General features: G+C 41.8%; 2 long non-coding RNA genes across 5 annotated transcripts in view; both read left to right on the top strand.

Annotated features, from left to right (window-relative positions):
- Window positions 1-13,275, top strand: part of LOC109490404 — a 58,655-nt gene that overhangs the window by 40,430 nt on the left and 4,950 nt on the right. The gene's annotated exons all lie outside the window — the stretch shown is intronic.
- LOC117804451 lies at window positions 474-4,517 on the top strand. The gene is made up of 3 exons (XR_004628915.1): window positions 474-1,458; window positions 1,608-1,812; window positions 1,929-4,517. It is a non-coding gene; the product is annotated as an uncharacterized LOC117804451 (long non-coding RNA).

Genomic DNA, 13,275 nt, shown 5'->3' with positions numbered 1-13,275 from the left:
ATAGTTTTGTAGTATTTACCTGTTGTCCAAGGGTCTCTGTTGTGAGTTGGAGGGGACCACTCCACGCAGCATCCTGTCATTGGACACCTGATGGTGCCACTCTGAAGGAGCGTTATCTGCTATAATATCAGTCTGATGTTTAATTTTTGTAAGAGTGTTTTGATATAATTACAGGTCCAGCAAAATCCCTGCTGGAAATTTTATAGAGAATAGGCCGAAAATTAACTAAGAGTTTGAGTGCAGATAAAGTGGGCTTCCTTGGGATCTAATAATTTGTGGCAGGTCTGTAGGATGAAACTTCCTAACTGCCGTTAAGAGAAAAGCTAACTCAAAGAGGAATTGGTGAGGGGGGAGAAACCACGGTGGTGGGCCCGGTTTTGTTGGCTTTCATTAAGCTTGAGCAGTGGTGGAGTTCTCCCTGTGTTTTGTTTTGTTTTCTTCTGTGTTCCCCTAGTCTACTTCTNTTGGTTGGAGAAGTCCAGCCTCGGGAAAATATTTCTCCTTTCATGAAAGGACAGTCCATGTGTGGCCACTCACTCCATTGTTCTAATCGCTGTCACTATTCTGATGCCTAAGGGGAGTCAGCTTAATGAGCTGTGAAGGCTATAACCCCTCCAAGAGAGCTGATCCGTGTTGCTTGGGCATCTTCTGTTCCCATCAGTATGAGGACAAGGCAGCGCAGCTGGCTGGTGACCCCAGTTGCACCTACTGCGAGGGAGGACCCCCGACCACTCCTGTGGTTGGATTACAGAGGAACTAGGTGGATGGACCAGTGCTTAATCTGTTCTTCCTCTGAGCAGCCTTTATAGCCATGGGTCTGCTGCTATTCAACAGCACCTCACAGGATAGACAAATCCTATCAGCCCACACGTGTTTCATGGGTTAGTGTCTAACATGATCCCTGTAGCTCTGACTTCTGGTGGATTTATTATCTGGGTCTTACAACTCCTTGGTGTCTTAAGGACCATAATCTGTAAAATGTGTGGTGGGTAAAACAACTAGCCAGATTGCCATTCCTATTGTGTTATTGGCCATAACTCTGCCAAGGGGGCTCAGAAAGCTGTAAATCTGACGTGAATTTATAGCATCAGGCTGAAGTAGAGCCAAAGACAAGAAATCCCCATCGCTTACTAACAGGTGATGGCCAACATGCCAAAACCCTCAGAGCTGGCTTATTGTGAGTTAAAAGTAACATCCAGTTTCAACTGGCCTTAACCCAGCCCAGTTCTAAACATTCAACGTGCATTTATTTGCCTCTACAGCTCAGACCCTACCTGACCTAGATCTTTACATTTCTGTGCTAGCAGTTCATTCTTTATCACTAATGATCTTTCTGGAGCCATTTGATTTGTCTGTGCAGTGACACATGCTATTTGGATAAACCACGATTTATTCCCTCGCTGGCTCTGCACGTGGAGTTTGGTGACATGTTTCACAGGAGATCACCTGTGTTGAAAGGTCAGTGGAAAGCTGTTCAAACAGAGAGGTTTGGCCTCGAGGAGCCCATCTGAACCTCAACTCTCGACCTGTTCATTGACCGTGTTTGCTAATTGGGTCTTCAGTGCAAAACAGGAAACGATGCTCAGCATTGCTAACTGTTTGTTTAGCCTGAACATGAAAATCAATCTACCGATGACCAAAAGGGCAGAGCAAACAACATCCCTGTGGAGTTGGTGTTTTTGGCCTTGCCGTTCAACAGATGTGATCCGAGAGCTCCCACAACCCATGCGAAGATGTGGTTCACATAATTAATGCCAGGTTGGCTTCTTGCATGTAGGACTGCGGAGATGGAGAGAAAGCGGGCAGCCCGAGGTTAGTAGGAGTAAGTGACCTGCGAAGGTTGCTTGGATTGAGTAGACATGATGGTGCATATTCTCATGTCATTCCACGTATTCTTTTCTTTAATCACTTCTCACTGATCTTTGCAGCTTGTAAAGGGAAATAAACAACACAAAACAACAACAACAGCAAAAACCGTTTCTCTGAGTAAATTCTGTGATTAGACTCTAAGGAACCGGCTTGTCTGGCTGGCTGGGGACTGAGGAAAAATAAACCTGGCAGCTTCTGGGTCCTGAAGTTTCCCCTCGCAGCTCTCCTCTTGTCAGCATTTGAGAGAAAGAAGTCAACTGATGTCATCTGAAAATCACATGGAAAGTAGGCATGTTTTCATCACACGGAAAATGAAAAAAACAAGCTCTTGACTTTTCTCAACTTAATGCTGTCAGATCCAAAGGAAATTAAAGAAAGATATGTTTGAATTTAGGAACCTGATTAAAGAAACACCTTGGAAAGTAGCCCCTTTGTGCTGGACTTTCTTAGGTAGAATTTATTAGAAGCATCCCAAGTGGCAGGCATCCCTTTTATTTTCTTTTTCTCATGTAAGTTGGGAAGCTCTTTGTTTCTTTCTCAGATGCTTAATGCTAAAGGAAGTACAAAACAGGAAAGCTTCTTTTAATCAGGGGGCTATTTTCAAAGCTTGCAACAGTATGTTACATTGTATCTATCCAGGAAGACATTAAAAAAAAAACAGCACTTCTTTTTCCTGCTGTAACTGTTGAAATTCATCTCCAACCAATCCAACTTCACATACGTTCTTTTTAACAAAGGAAGGAAAGAGAGAAGAGAAAATAAAGAAGGAATAAATCGACTGTAATGTGGCAGATGCCTTCCTCGCTGCTTATAATTGTATAAAGAAACAATATGATGCAGTAAAACTCGGAGGATTTTATTTGGTTTATTAGCTCTGACTGCATCCCAAGCTGTCTCAGTGCTCCAATTTTAGACAACACATGACATCATAATTGCTTCTGGCACTTTACAGTAATAGATACTGGTGAGAGTTTTAAGCACCCCTCCCCAACTTTATGAGTACTTCTTTGGAGAATAGCAGCCTCTCATCCTTCTCATTTGCAGAGCATGCACATTTTGACGGAGGTAGCTTTCCACTATGTTGCTTGCAAAGATATCTGCCCTATTTAAGTTCGAAGGCAGCTTTCTTCAATCCACCAAATAGACTCTCAGGGTTTCACATAACACCTACCAGCTTACCTGGTGCTATACACCTGGCCAGGGTCCTGAGGTGGGCAGGTTACCAAAATTAGCCCCGACCAGGGCAGCAATTAATCTATTCTCAGAAAACCCAGATCCCGAAAGTAATACCCTGGACCACTTTGTTGTAGTCCTGAGATAGTATTTAGATCCTCAAAATATATGGAGGGATTTACTTTCCTTCTAGCTTGGATGACCTATGCTGTGGGCTTAAGCCTCAGCTAACGAGCCAGTGGCAGGGAGATAGCTAAATGAAGTTACCGACACAAATGTGAGTTTATGACTGACCCAAGCACTGGATGATAAGGGCATCTTTATAAATATGTGAAGCTGATGTGGGCTGTGACTGCCACACAGCAGATTAGCATTGTTAAACTGTGTCGCAGTCCACACGGTGCCTGGCTTGAATATTTATTACGTTCTTTAATCTTGCTGAGCAAACAGGCTATATTTATCAGCAAAGGGAAGGAGCTCCCCTTTCAAGGGTCAGTGTGTCCAGAAAGGCTTCATAAAGACATTCATTGTTAGAGCTGGCAGGGTTGGTGATCATTTAAGCCCCTTCTTTATATGTGGGGAAAGAGAACCAGAAATGGTAAGTGACTTGTCCAAGGTCACGTAGCTATTATGTAGTGGTGGCGAGACTGGTCTTCTGCTCTTCTGATTTCTAGGGAATGTTCTTTTCATTGACCCAAGCACCCTCATAGCTGGGGAGCAGCCTATGAACTTACAAATAGTTTCTGCTGTCCTGCAAAATCACATGGTGATGGCGATCTTGAGTTATTTTATGTTCTCTCTCAGATGTCGCTTCGCACTGGCCTCTGGGAGGAACAGAACAAATTTCTCCAGTCATCCCACTGCCTGGGCCGCAATTAACATGTTGTGACATGACCTTCTCTTCGCCTCATTGAAGTTCATTTAAGGCTCATTTCTTTAAGACCCTCTCCTCACTTGTGGCTATGAATGGTGCAGCCATAAATAGTTACATGTTGCAATGTGAGGCCAGAGCCAATTGGAAATAAACCCTCTTCTGGGTCCAGGACTCTATATGTGTCTTTTATGGTTTTTAACACTTTCTACTTTGAATCACCATCTTATGTTCTCATATAATACTGCTCTTTACTATATTGCAAATGTCCAAGACTGGTATTACTACCTCTGTTTTACAGATGAGTAAACCAAGAGTTTAAGAGACTTTTGTAAGATAAATGAAAACAAATTAGCCGAATGACTGAGGATCCAGTATGAAAACCAAGATATCTAATTCCTAGTCGGATCTCATTTCTACCCCCACACAATGCCATCTCCCTCCAATGTCTTGCACATAAACAGGCGTTAATACATTTGTTTTGAATAAATGAGGCAAATTCTCACTTCCAAATGTTTCCAAGTTCATATTTAGAGATACCTTAAACTCAGGGTCCTAGAATGAATTTATTATCTTCCCCTACAAAACTGCTTTCCATCTTTTGTTCCTTATTTTACAGGAGACATCTTGCTTATCTCTCTGCCGAAAGCAAAATCCTGCAAGTCATTCAACACCCAGGGAATCATCCCCCAAGTCTGGCTAATTCTCTTCCCTTTGTATCTTGTTTCCCATTCTCTCCCACCTGCTGCTACCATCCTAGATCAGGTCCTCATTATCTCTGAGCCGCACTAATGCAATAATCTTCTTAGAGGACTGTCTCCCGAAGGGCTTCCCTTTCCTCTAGCTTGTTCCGCACAGACCTGTCAGTTCTAACTCATGAATCTGATTATGGCACTCTCCACCATCACGGGTCCCCATTTTTCCAGGATCATAATCTTAAACTGTTTACGGGGCATGCCTTACCCTTCATGAACTGGCCACTGCTTGCTCTTAGGGAGTTCTCTCTTGCCAGTCCTAACTCCTTACTCTGTACTCAAGCATAGTTGAATTCTTGTTATTTGTCCCACATGCTCTTTCATATGTTCAAGTTTTTGCATGTGCTGTCTTCTGGGATGTCCTCCATCTTTGACAAAGTTGTACCTAAATAAATGATGTTGTGAAGGCATGTAACCAGTTTTTCTACCACTGCAGTTCACGTTCTTTTCACAATGTTAAGGTGGCATTTAAAAGCATCTTGTGGGACTTTTGCATCAGGCAAATGAGATACCACTCCTACTTGCTAATGGTTAAAATTAAAAAGATGGACTATATCAAGTGTTGGTGAGGATATAGAAAAAGTGGAACTCTCATATTTGCCAGTGGGAATGCAAAGTCATTCATTTACTTTGGCACTTTCTTTAGAAGTTAAGCATTTATCTACCTGGCCCTTCTATTACTCAGTATTTATCCAAGGAAAACTGAAGCGTATGTCTACACAAAGGCTTGTACACCAATGTTCGTAACAGCTTAAATATTATAGCCCCAAACTGGAAACAACCCTAATGTCCATCAACGGGTGAATATATAAAGAAATTGTGGTCTCCCCATGTAATGGAACACAACTCAGTAATAAAAAGGAATGGACTGTTGATATACTCTACACTCTACAATAATATAAAAATACTTATGGTAAATGATAGAATCCAGAGAAAAAGCAGGGCATATTGTGTGGTTCCGTTTACATAAAAATCTAAGAAGTACAACCAGATGCATAGTCAGAGGCAGTGTGTGTGGAGGATAGCACCAGAGGTGTTGTTTAACCCAGGGCTGGAAGTGGTGAACCTCACTTTACCCAGATACCCATAGCCCATCGGCCAGAAGCCATCCTCCAAACCACTCCCAATACGAGCTCTGTGTCTGGGAGAAAAGGGAAAGAGTTACTAGTCTGTATGACACTTCTCAATATCATCGTCACCCCCTGCGTTTCTTAGGGAGCCAGCACCACTATTTGAACAAATACACTCATTCATTACTTAATAAATATTTTTGGCCTATTTCCTACGTGAAAATACACAGTAGGCCTGGTCCCTGTCCTCATTCTAATGACAGTGTCACAAGGGAATATAGCATACACAAGGACAAAGGAATATTAAAAAGATACATTTATAAATGATTCATTACAATTAAAGTATTACAAGAAGAAAGATCAGACAGCGTCCTCAGGGTCTCTATAGGAAAAAGGTGAACATTCACTCAAGCAACTCTTTTTCATTAAACACTTACGTGTGGGGCACTGAGCTGTCATGATGCAAAATGTCCAGTCATCCTTGCACTTCTGGAGTTTACAACAAGTTGAGGAAATAAAACACCTATGCAAGAAACTCTGAGAAAAAGTGCTATAAGAATGTAGAGTGATGACAGCCAGTTATCCACAAGATCTGCTTCCCCATCTTCTGTTGAGAAGCTACATTTTCCGGCTGTGCTGGTTAATTTTATGTGTCAGCTGGGCTAAGGATATCCAGAGAGCTGTTAAACATTATTTCTGGGTATGTCTGTGAGGGTGTTTCCAGGAGATACTAGCATTTGAATGGGTAGACTGAGCAAAGAGTGCCCTCACCAATGCATGTGGGCACCATCTAATCCACTGAGGGCTTGAATAAAACAAAAAGGCAGAGGAAGGGCAAATTTGCACTTTTTTGGCTTGAGCTGAAACTCCATCTTTTCCTACCTCCATGTACTGGGCTGTCTGGTTATCAGGCCTTTAAACTTGAACTGAATTACACCACTGTCTTTCCTGGTTCTCCCACTTGCAGACAGCAAATTGTGGCTATCTTGGCATCCATAACCACATGAACCAATTCCTATAATGAATTATCTATCATCTATCTATCTATCTATCTATCTATCTATCTATCTATCTATCTACCTACCTATCTATCATCTATCATCAATCAATCATCTATCTATCCCATTGGTTCTGTTTTTCTGGAGAACACTGACAAACACACCATCCTTCTATGCAGTTGGGTATAGCTGTGAGACAGTTTTTACCCATGGAATGTGAGCAGAAATGATATTTTCAAATGTTGCCTCTTTTGTTTAAAAGAACATCACCGGGGGCACCTGGGTAACTCAGGTAAGCTTCTGACTTTCGATCTCAGCTCAGGTTTTGATCTCAGGGTGGTGAGTTCAAGCCCTGCGTTGGGCTCCACACTGAGTGCGGAGCCTACTTAAAATAAATAAATGAATAAATAATGAATAAATAAATAAATAGATAAAAGAACATCATGGGTCCTAGATCCCTATTTCTTTTTTCTCCTGAGCTGTGCCTGTGACCCAACTTCAACCAAGTGAAAAAAGACAATGACTGAAAGTATGGTGGGGCCAAAAGATGGAAGAAGTCTGGGTCTCTAAATGGTGGGGACTAACCTGGACTGCTCATTTCAGGGATCTTTTGACAGCCATAAACTTTCATCTCTTTCAAGCCTCAAGATTTTTGTATCTTTTTGTTGCAAGAGCTTAGTCTTTACTCCTAAGTCATTCTGAGAAATACAAGAAAATAGAATGACTTTCAGAGGAAAAAGATTCCTTCCTGCAGTGATCAAAGGATGTTTCATGGAGAAGGTGGCATTTAAATCTTTTTTAATTGGTGGAGGAAAGAGGGATTCAACAGAGGAGTGTGCCTAAGCAAGGGGATGGGATTAGTAAAGCATCAATTAACTACAGAGCCACATTATCACACACAGCTAGAGACAAATTCACCCGCTTTTCCCTCCCAGCATACAGGATGTAGAGTTCTCTAATATTAGAAGCCCTTTTTTTGTTAGTTCCAGTCTAAGGATGTTCAATAACCTGTAGGGTTGGCAACATACTTAAAATTATTTTTAGACTTTTTTGGTGAAATTTGCCATTATAATTAATCTTCTTTTCTAAGACTGCTCATAATCCCTGAACTATCACTGTGGTGAAATGAGGATAATCAAGATAATTGGCTGTATGATGCAGCTTCAAGTCTCATGACAACCTGGGTGATCTGGGCTGTTCAGAATTTGGGGCATACATCCTCTGGACATCTCCATGTCACCTACATGTATGCACTTTTTAGAAAAAAGATATATTTATTTATTTTAGAGAGAGAGATTGAGAGAGAGAGCACAAGCCGGGAGAGGGGCAGAGGGCGAGGGAAATAATTCTCAAGCAGACTCCCTGCTGAGTGCAAAGCCAGACATGGAGCTTAATCCCTGGACCCTGAGATCATGACCTGAGCTGAAATCAAGAGTTGGATGCTTAACTGACTGAGCCCCCCAGATGCCTCTACTTGTACCCACTTTCTGTGGGGCAGTGGGTATAGCTAATACCTCCTTTAATTTAAAGAGATTTTCTTTGTTCTGGGCTGAATTGTCACTCCACCCTCAAATTCATATGTGGAAGCCCCAACCTTACAGGTTGTATTTGGAGATGAGATTCTTTAAAGAGGTGATTCGGTTAAAATCAGGTCTTTAGGGTGGTCCCTGATTCAATTTGACTAGTGTCCTTAAAAGAAGAGGAAATCTGGATGCAAAAGGAGACAACAGGAGTGCATGCACACGGAAGAAAGAAAGAGCTAAGAGGCCATCTGGATGCCAAGGAAAGAGGCCTCAGAAGAAGCCATACCTTCTGACATCATCGCTCTTGGACTTCCCAGGCTCCAGAACTGTGAGAATATACATTCCTGTTGTGTAAGCCACTCAGGCTGTGGGAGTTTGTTATGGCAGCCTGAGCAGATGAATGTATCCTTCTTCTTACCCTTTTCCCAACCTTAATGTTGAGATTCTATTTCCTTGGAAGTCATGATCAAGAGGGTTTTCTCTATAGTTTAGAAGGTGTTTCTTATATATATGATCTCATTCCAGTCTGGGTAACTGTGAGGTAGATTCCGGGCTGGCATCATTATCCCCACTTTATAGTTAGGAAAACTGAGGTCCAGAGAAGGTGACTTGTTTGTTTGCCTGAGGTTTCACCAACGTATCATTATGGATTCAGGAATCAAACCCAGGTCTCTTGATGTAACTCTAGGGCTTTAGATAACAGGCCTTCTCTCCTTATAGCTCGTTGTTCCTAGAAGACTGCTAACAACGTGTCCCCTGCAAAATAGAGAGGTAGGTGTTGGTCTGGAGCCATACTGCGTGGGGCTAAATCTTGGTGTGTCATATCCCAGCTGCGTGACCTTGGGCGAGTTAATCACTTTGTGCCTTAAGTTCCTTATGTATAAAATGAGGTTAAGAACAACGCCAACTTCAAATTTTGGTGAGATTAACCGATTTATTATATGTCACATGCTAACTAGGTATCAATTGTTTTATTATTATTATTACTATCATTAATTATTGTTATTATTTCCTGCTCTATTCTGATCATCTAATTCCTGATAGTTCAAGATTAAATCCATTCAAGTTTTTAGGTTGTAAATTTCAAATGAGGACCTCCTGGGAAATTCCAGCTTCTGTTAAGTTTCAATACTCCTTTTTGAAAGAGGAACTTGTAATACACAGTAGAAACCTTAACACCTACAAGACTTCAATTCTTCAGAACCCAGTGACACCAAGCCCTAAATCAACTAAAATTTCTTTTACTTTGTGTTTTGTCTTTGAGAAAGAATCAGGAGAAGCAGTTGACATTTATTCATGCAGTAAATATGTAACGAGCACCTCCTCTGTGTAACCTATTCTGTTAGTCGCTGTAAGAGACACAGGAGAAGACTCAAATCTCAAATGCTTAGTCTGTCCTCATGCTGTTGACAGGCTAGTAGCTAAGATAGGACATGGACATATAAGTTTAATGTGAGGCACACATAGTGAGAGCAAGGAAAGGGATGGAAGTATTTCCCCAACATTGTGGAAATCTGGAACTTAACTTTTTTTTTTTTTAAACAGGCAGGTCATAGGCTCAGTGACTTTTGGGCACTATCTTTTACTGTCTGTACAACAAAACTACTGTTAAGAAGGTGATTCCTGAGGGCCAGCTGGAAGCTCACTTATTATTGTAAGATTTACTTATGGTTTTTTGGGCTGATGTAGAAAAGGTCTGGGGCAAAGAAACAAAACAAGATTTTATCCTGCACTGCCCAGAATCATGTCACCAGGATGTTCTGTTCCTGGCTAGGAACCTCCCTGGCCCCCTGCAGGCCAACAACATATTTTTTTAGTGGCTTCAAAAGTTCTCAGTGTTTTGGGGATTTTGAGGAGGAAGTTACAAAAAGTTCTTACTGTTTGACTAGACAGATAGGAAAGGAAAAAAAGAGAAGTGCTAAATAAAAATAATTAATTCTTACAATGATTTAATAGTGGGGGCAATATTACCACCCCATTTTATAGAGTAAGACACTGAGGGACAGAAAAATCCAGCAACATGCCCTATATTACATAGTTGATAAGCACTGGGGCCAGGATTTTAGCTAATTCCAGCAGTATGTGGAGAAGTCATGCTTAACCTTATGTTATACTTTTTTAAAAATAAAGATTTATTTATTTATTTGAAAGAGAGAGCGAGACAGCACATGAGTGGGAGTGGCAGAGGAAGAGGGAGAGAATCTCAAGCAGTGAATTTAAATTAAAAAAAATAAATAAAGTAAGAGGAAAGCAAAGAGGGAGGCAAACCGTAAGGGACCCTTAACTATAGGGAATAAACTGAGGGCTGCTGGAGGGGAGGTGGGTGGGGGGATGGGGTGACTGGATCATGGGCATTAAGGAGGGCAGTTGATGTGATGAGCCCTGGGTGTTATATGCAACTGATGAATCGCTAAATTCTACCCCTGAAATTAACACACCATATGTTAACTAAATCGAATTTAAATTAAAATTTTTTTTTCTTGGAAATGTGATTGCAGGGCAGGGATGAGGAAACAACTCATAGAAATGAATGGAATCTTTTTCTTCAAGTTTTTGTATTTTTGCTGGTGGCAACAGACTTCGCCATCAATTAGAAATGAGGGTCTCAGGCAAACTCCAGATAACAGTCAAAAGATACCAATTCTTTCTGCTATCTCTGCTGCCTTAGGTGCCCTTTCCTGCATGTGAGATTAGTTGAAAATTCATGTGTGTCTGGCTTCATAAACATTTACTATCCCCTATCCATCTCATCAGAAAACAGGAGGTTAAAACTGTGCTTACACCCTCTGACCTCTCTGAAGTTTGGCTTTTCTTTTATTGAGCAGCAGGCTTCTTGAAGGGGGAGTAACGACATCTGACCCCACAGATGCGCATGTCCAGAGATCACAGAACATACTGCTCGGCTTAAGAGCATGACATTCAGAATTCATGCTGTGCCCAAGGAAAAGCCATTTTAAGGACTAACATCCTTTTTTTTTTTTTTTTAGATTATTTATTTATTTATTTGACAGAGAGAGAGACAGCTAGCAAGAGAGGGAACAAAAGCAGGGGGTGTGGGGGAGGAAGAAGCAGGATCCCAGCGGAGAAGCCTGATGCGGGACTCGATCCCAGAACGCCAGGATCACGCCCTGAGCCGAAGGCAGACGCCCAACGACTGAGCCACCCAGGCGCCCCTAAAGACCAACATCCTAAACAGATTTTGTTCAGTCCTCACCCACCTAAACAGCACTCTGTTTTTTCTCAGCTCTTTACCCTCTCTAATTCTTCCCATTGAAAGTGTTTGGTCCTGGCATTCAGATGATTGGATTGACTTATGTCGTGTGTGACTTGGGAAAATCACCTCAGCTTTCTCAACTCTCGTTTATCTCTTTGCAAAATGGGGATAATGGCAGCATCATCGGGAAGCTGTAGAGAATTGACGTTTGTTGAGTCCTGACATGTGCCATGTATTTTTCATTGTAGGGATTTTTGTCGTATTTCTGTCCCCTTGGATGATATGTAACATCCATTCTTCTTTCCTCTGATAGCATTCAGTTTCCTCGGGGGGATCTCCCTCTCCCCTAGTGTGGGTGCTCTTGGAGGGACTGCAGATCTAGGAGCCCCCTTTCTCACCATTGCAGTGGATGGGGTCCTTTTGCCAGATTGGTTTTTTTTGCTTCACCCAATATACCTAAAGGGAAGTCACATACTCCACATATGGTTAAGCAGACTTCCAGGCTTGGGGATCTTAAATATTGAACAGAGTAACTAGAAGATACAGATAGAATTCATTCCCCAGAGGAGCAGCTCTGCTGTGGGGCTACAGGGCGCATTGTGCCATGAACACTCTCTGGGAGTCTCCGGGTTCTTATCTGGGGAGAGCCCTGTCCTTCACTTTCTCTTTAATCCTTTTACTTCCTCCATATTTTCTCCAAATCATTTCTTTTCTTTGAGTCTTTTTTTGTTTGTTTGCAAACAAAAAAAATCCCTACTTACCAACACACACATTATTTTATTTGATCCTGACAGTAATCCTAGAGGTGGGTACAATAATTGCTCCCACTGTTCCTGAGAAAACTGAGACTCCAAATGTCAAGTCATTTATTCGAGTCGTATAGTAGGAGGAGAAGCGGGAATTTCAACCCAGATGAGGAGAGAAAGATTAAATAAGATGCAAGCATTTGAAGGCACCTTGCGTAGTCCTTAGCACGCAGTAAGCACTTAGCAACGTTAAGTAATTCTAAAATTAATTCTGAGTCTTTGTGGTCAGTGAGAAGTGACTGCTGACTGTGAGGGAGACAAGTGACATGTCCAGGATGAGAACATGTCAGACAAAGCGTTCCGCAGCAAGCAGCGGCCCCCTCCGAGCCTTCTGACTATCCTTGAGAGCATAAAGCCCTCACAGTCAGGGAAAGGTTTCCAAGCTAACTGCTTAGCAGAAATTCCACAAGATAGCAGTGACTATTCACCAGGTGTTTTAAACTGGTAGAAATCTAACTGCATGGCAACCATTTCGATAAATGCTGTTATTAAGTTTTATTTGGACTTCCCTCTGTGTTTCTCAAGAGGATGGTTTGATTTCTTTTCAGGGATATTTTCATTCAAGCAATATTATCAGATTTAGATTTATGTTTTGTATATGCCTGGTGCTGTACCGATCCACAATAACACCTTGGGCCCTTGAGTGTCCATCGTACATGAAACAGTTTTTAATATAATGAATTCCTAGGAGAAAGTCGAACAGCGCCTGTTCTTTACCCTTCCTTCTTGAAGTGTTTTCTACTTCTCTTCTCTCTTCTCTTCTCTTCTCTTCTCTTCTCTTCTCTTCTCTTCTCTTCTCTTCTCTTCTCTTTTCTTCTTTTCTTTCTCTTTCTTCTCTTCTCTTCCCCTCCCTTCCCTTCCCTTTCTCTCCTCTCCTCTCCTCTCCTCTCCTCTCCTCCCCTCTCCTTCCTCCAAGACTAACACAGAATGGACTCCAGGCTCCTTGTGGATGTTTGTGTAGAGTTAAATCTGACCTCTTCCAAAAGGTCACTCTGG

Source organism: Ailuropoda melanoleuca, chromosome 11 (assembly GCF_002007445.2).
Source record: "Ailuropoda melanoleuca isolate Jingjing chromosome 11, ASM200744v2, whole genome shotgun sequence".
NCBI classification, from domain to species: domain Eukaryota; kingdom Metazoa; phylum Chordata; class Mammalia; order Carnivora; family Ursidae; genus Ailuropoda; species Ailuropoda melanoleuca.
Note: the sequence above shows the minus strand (reverse complement) of the source record. Positions and strands in the feature narration are given on the sequence as shown.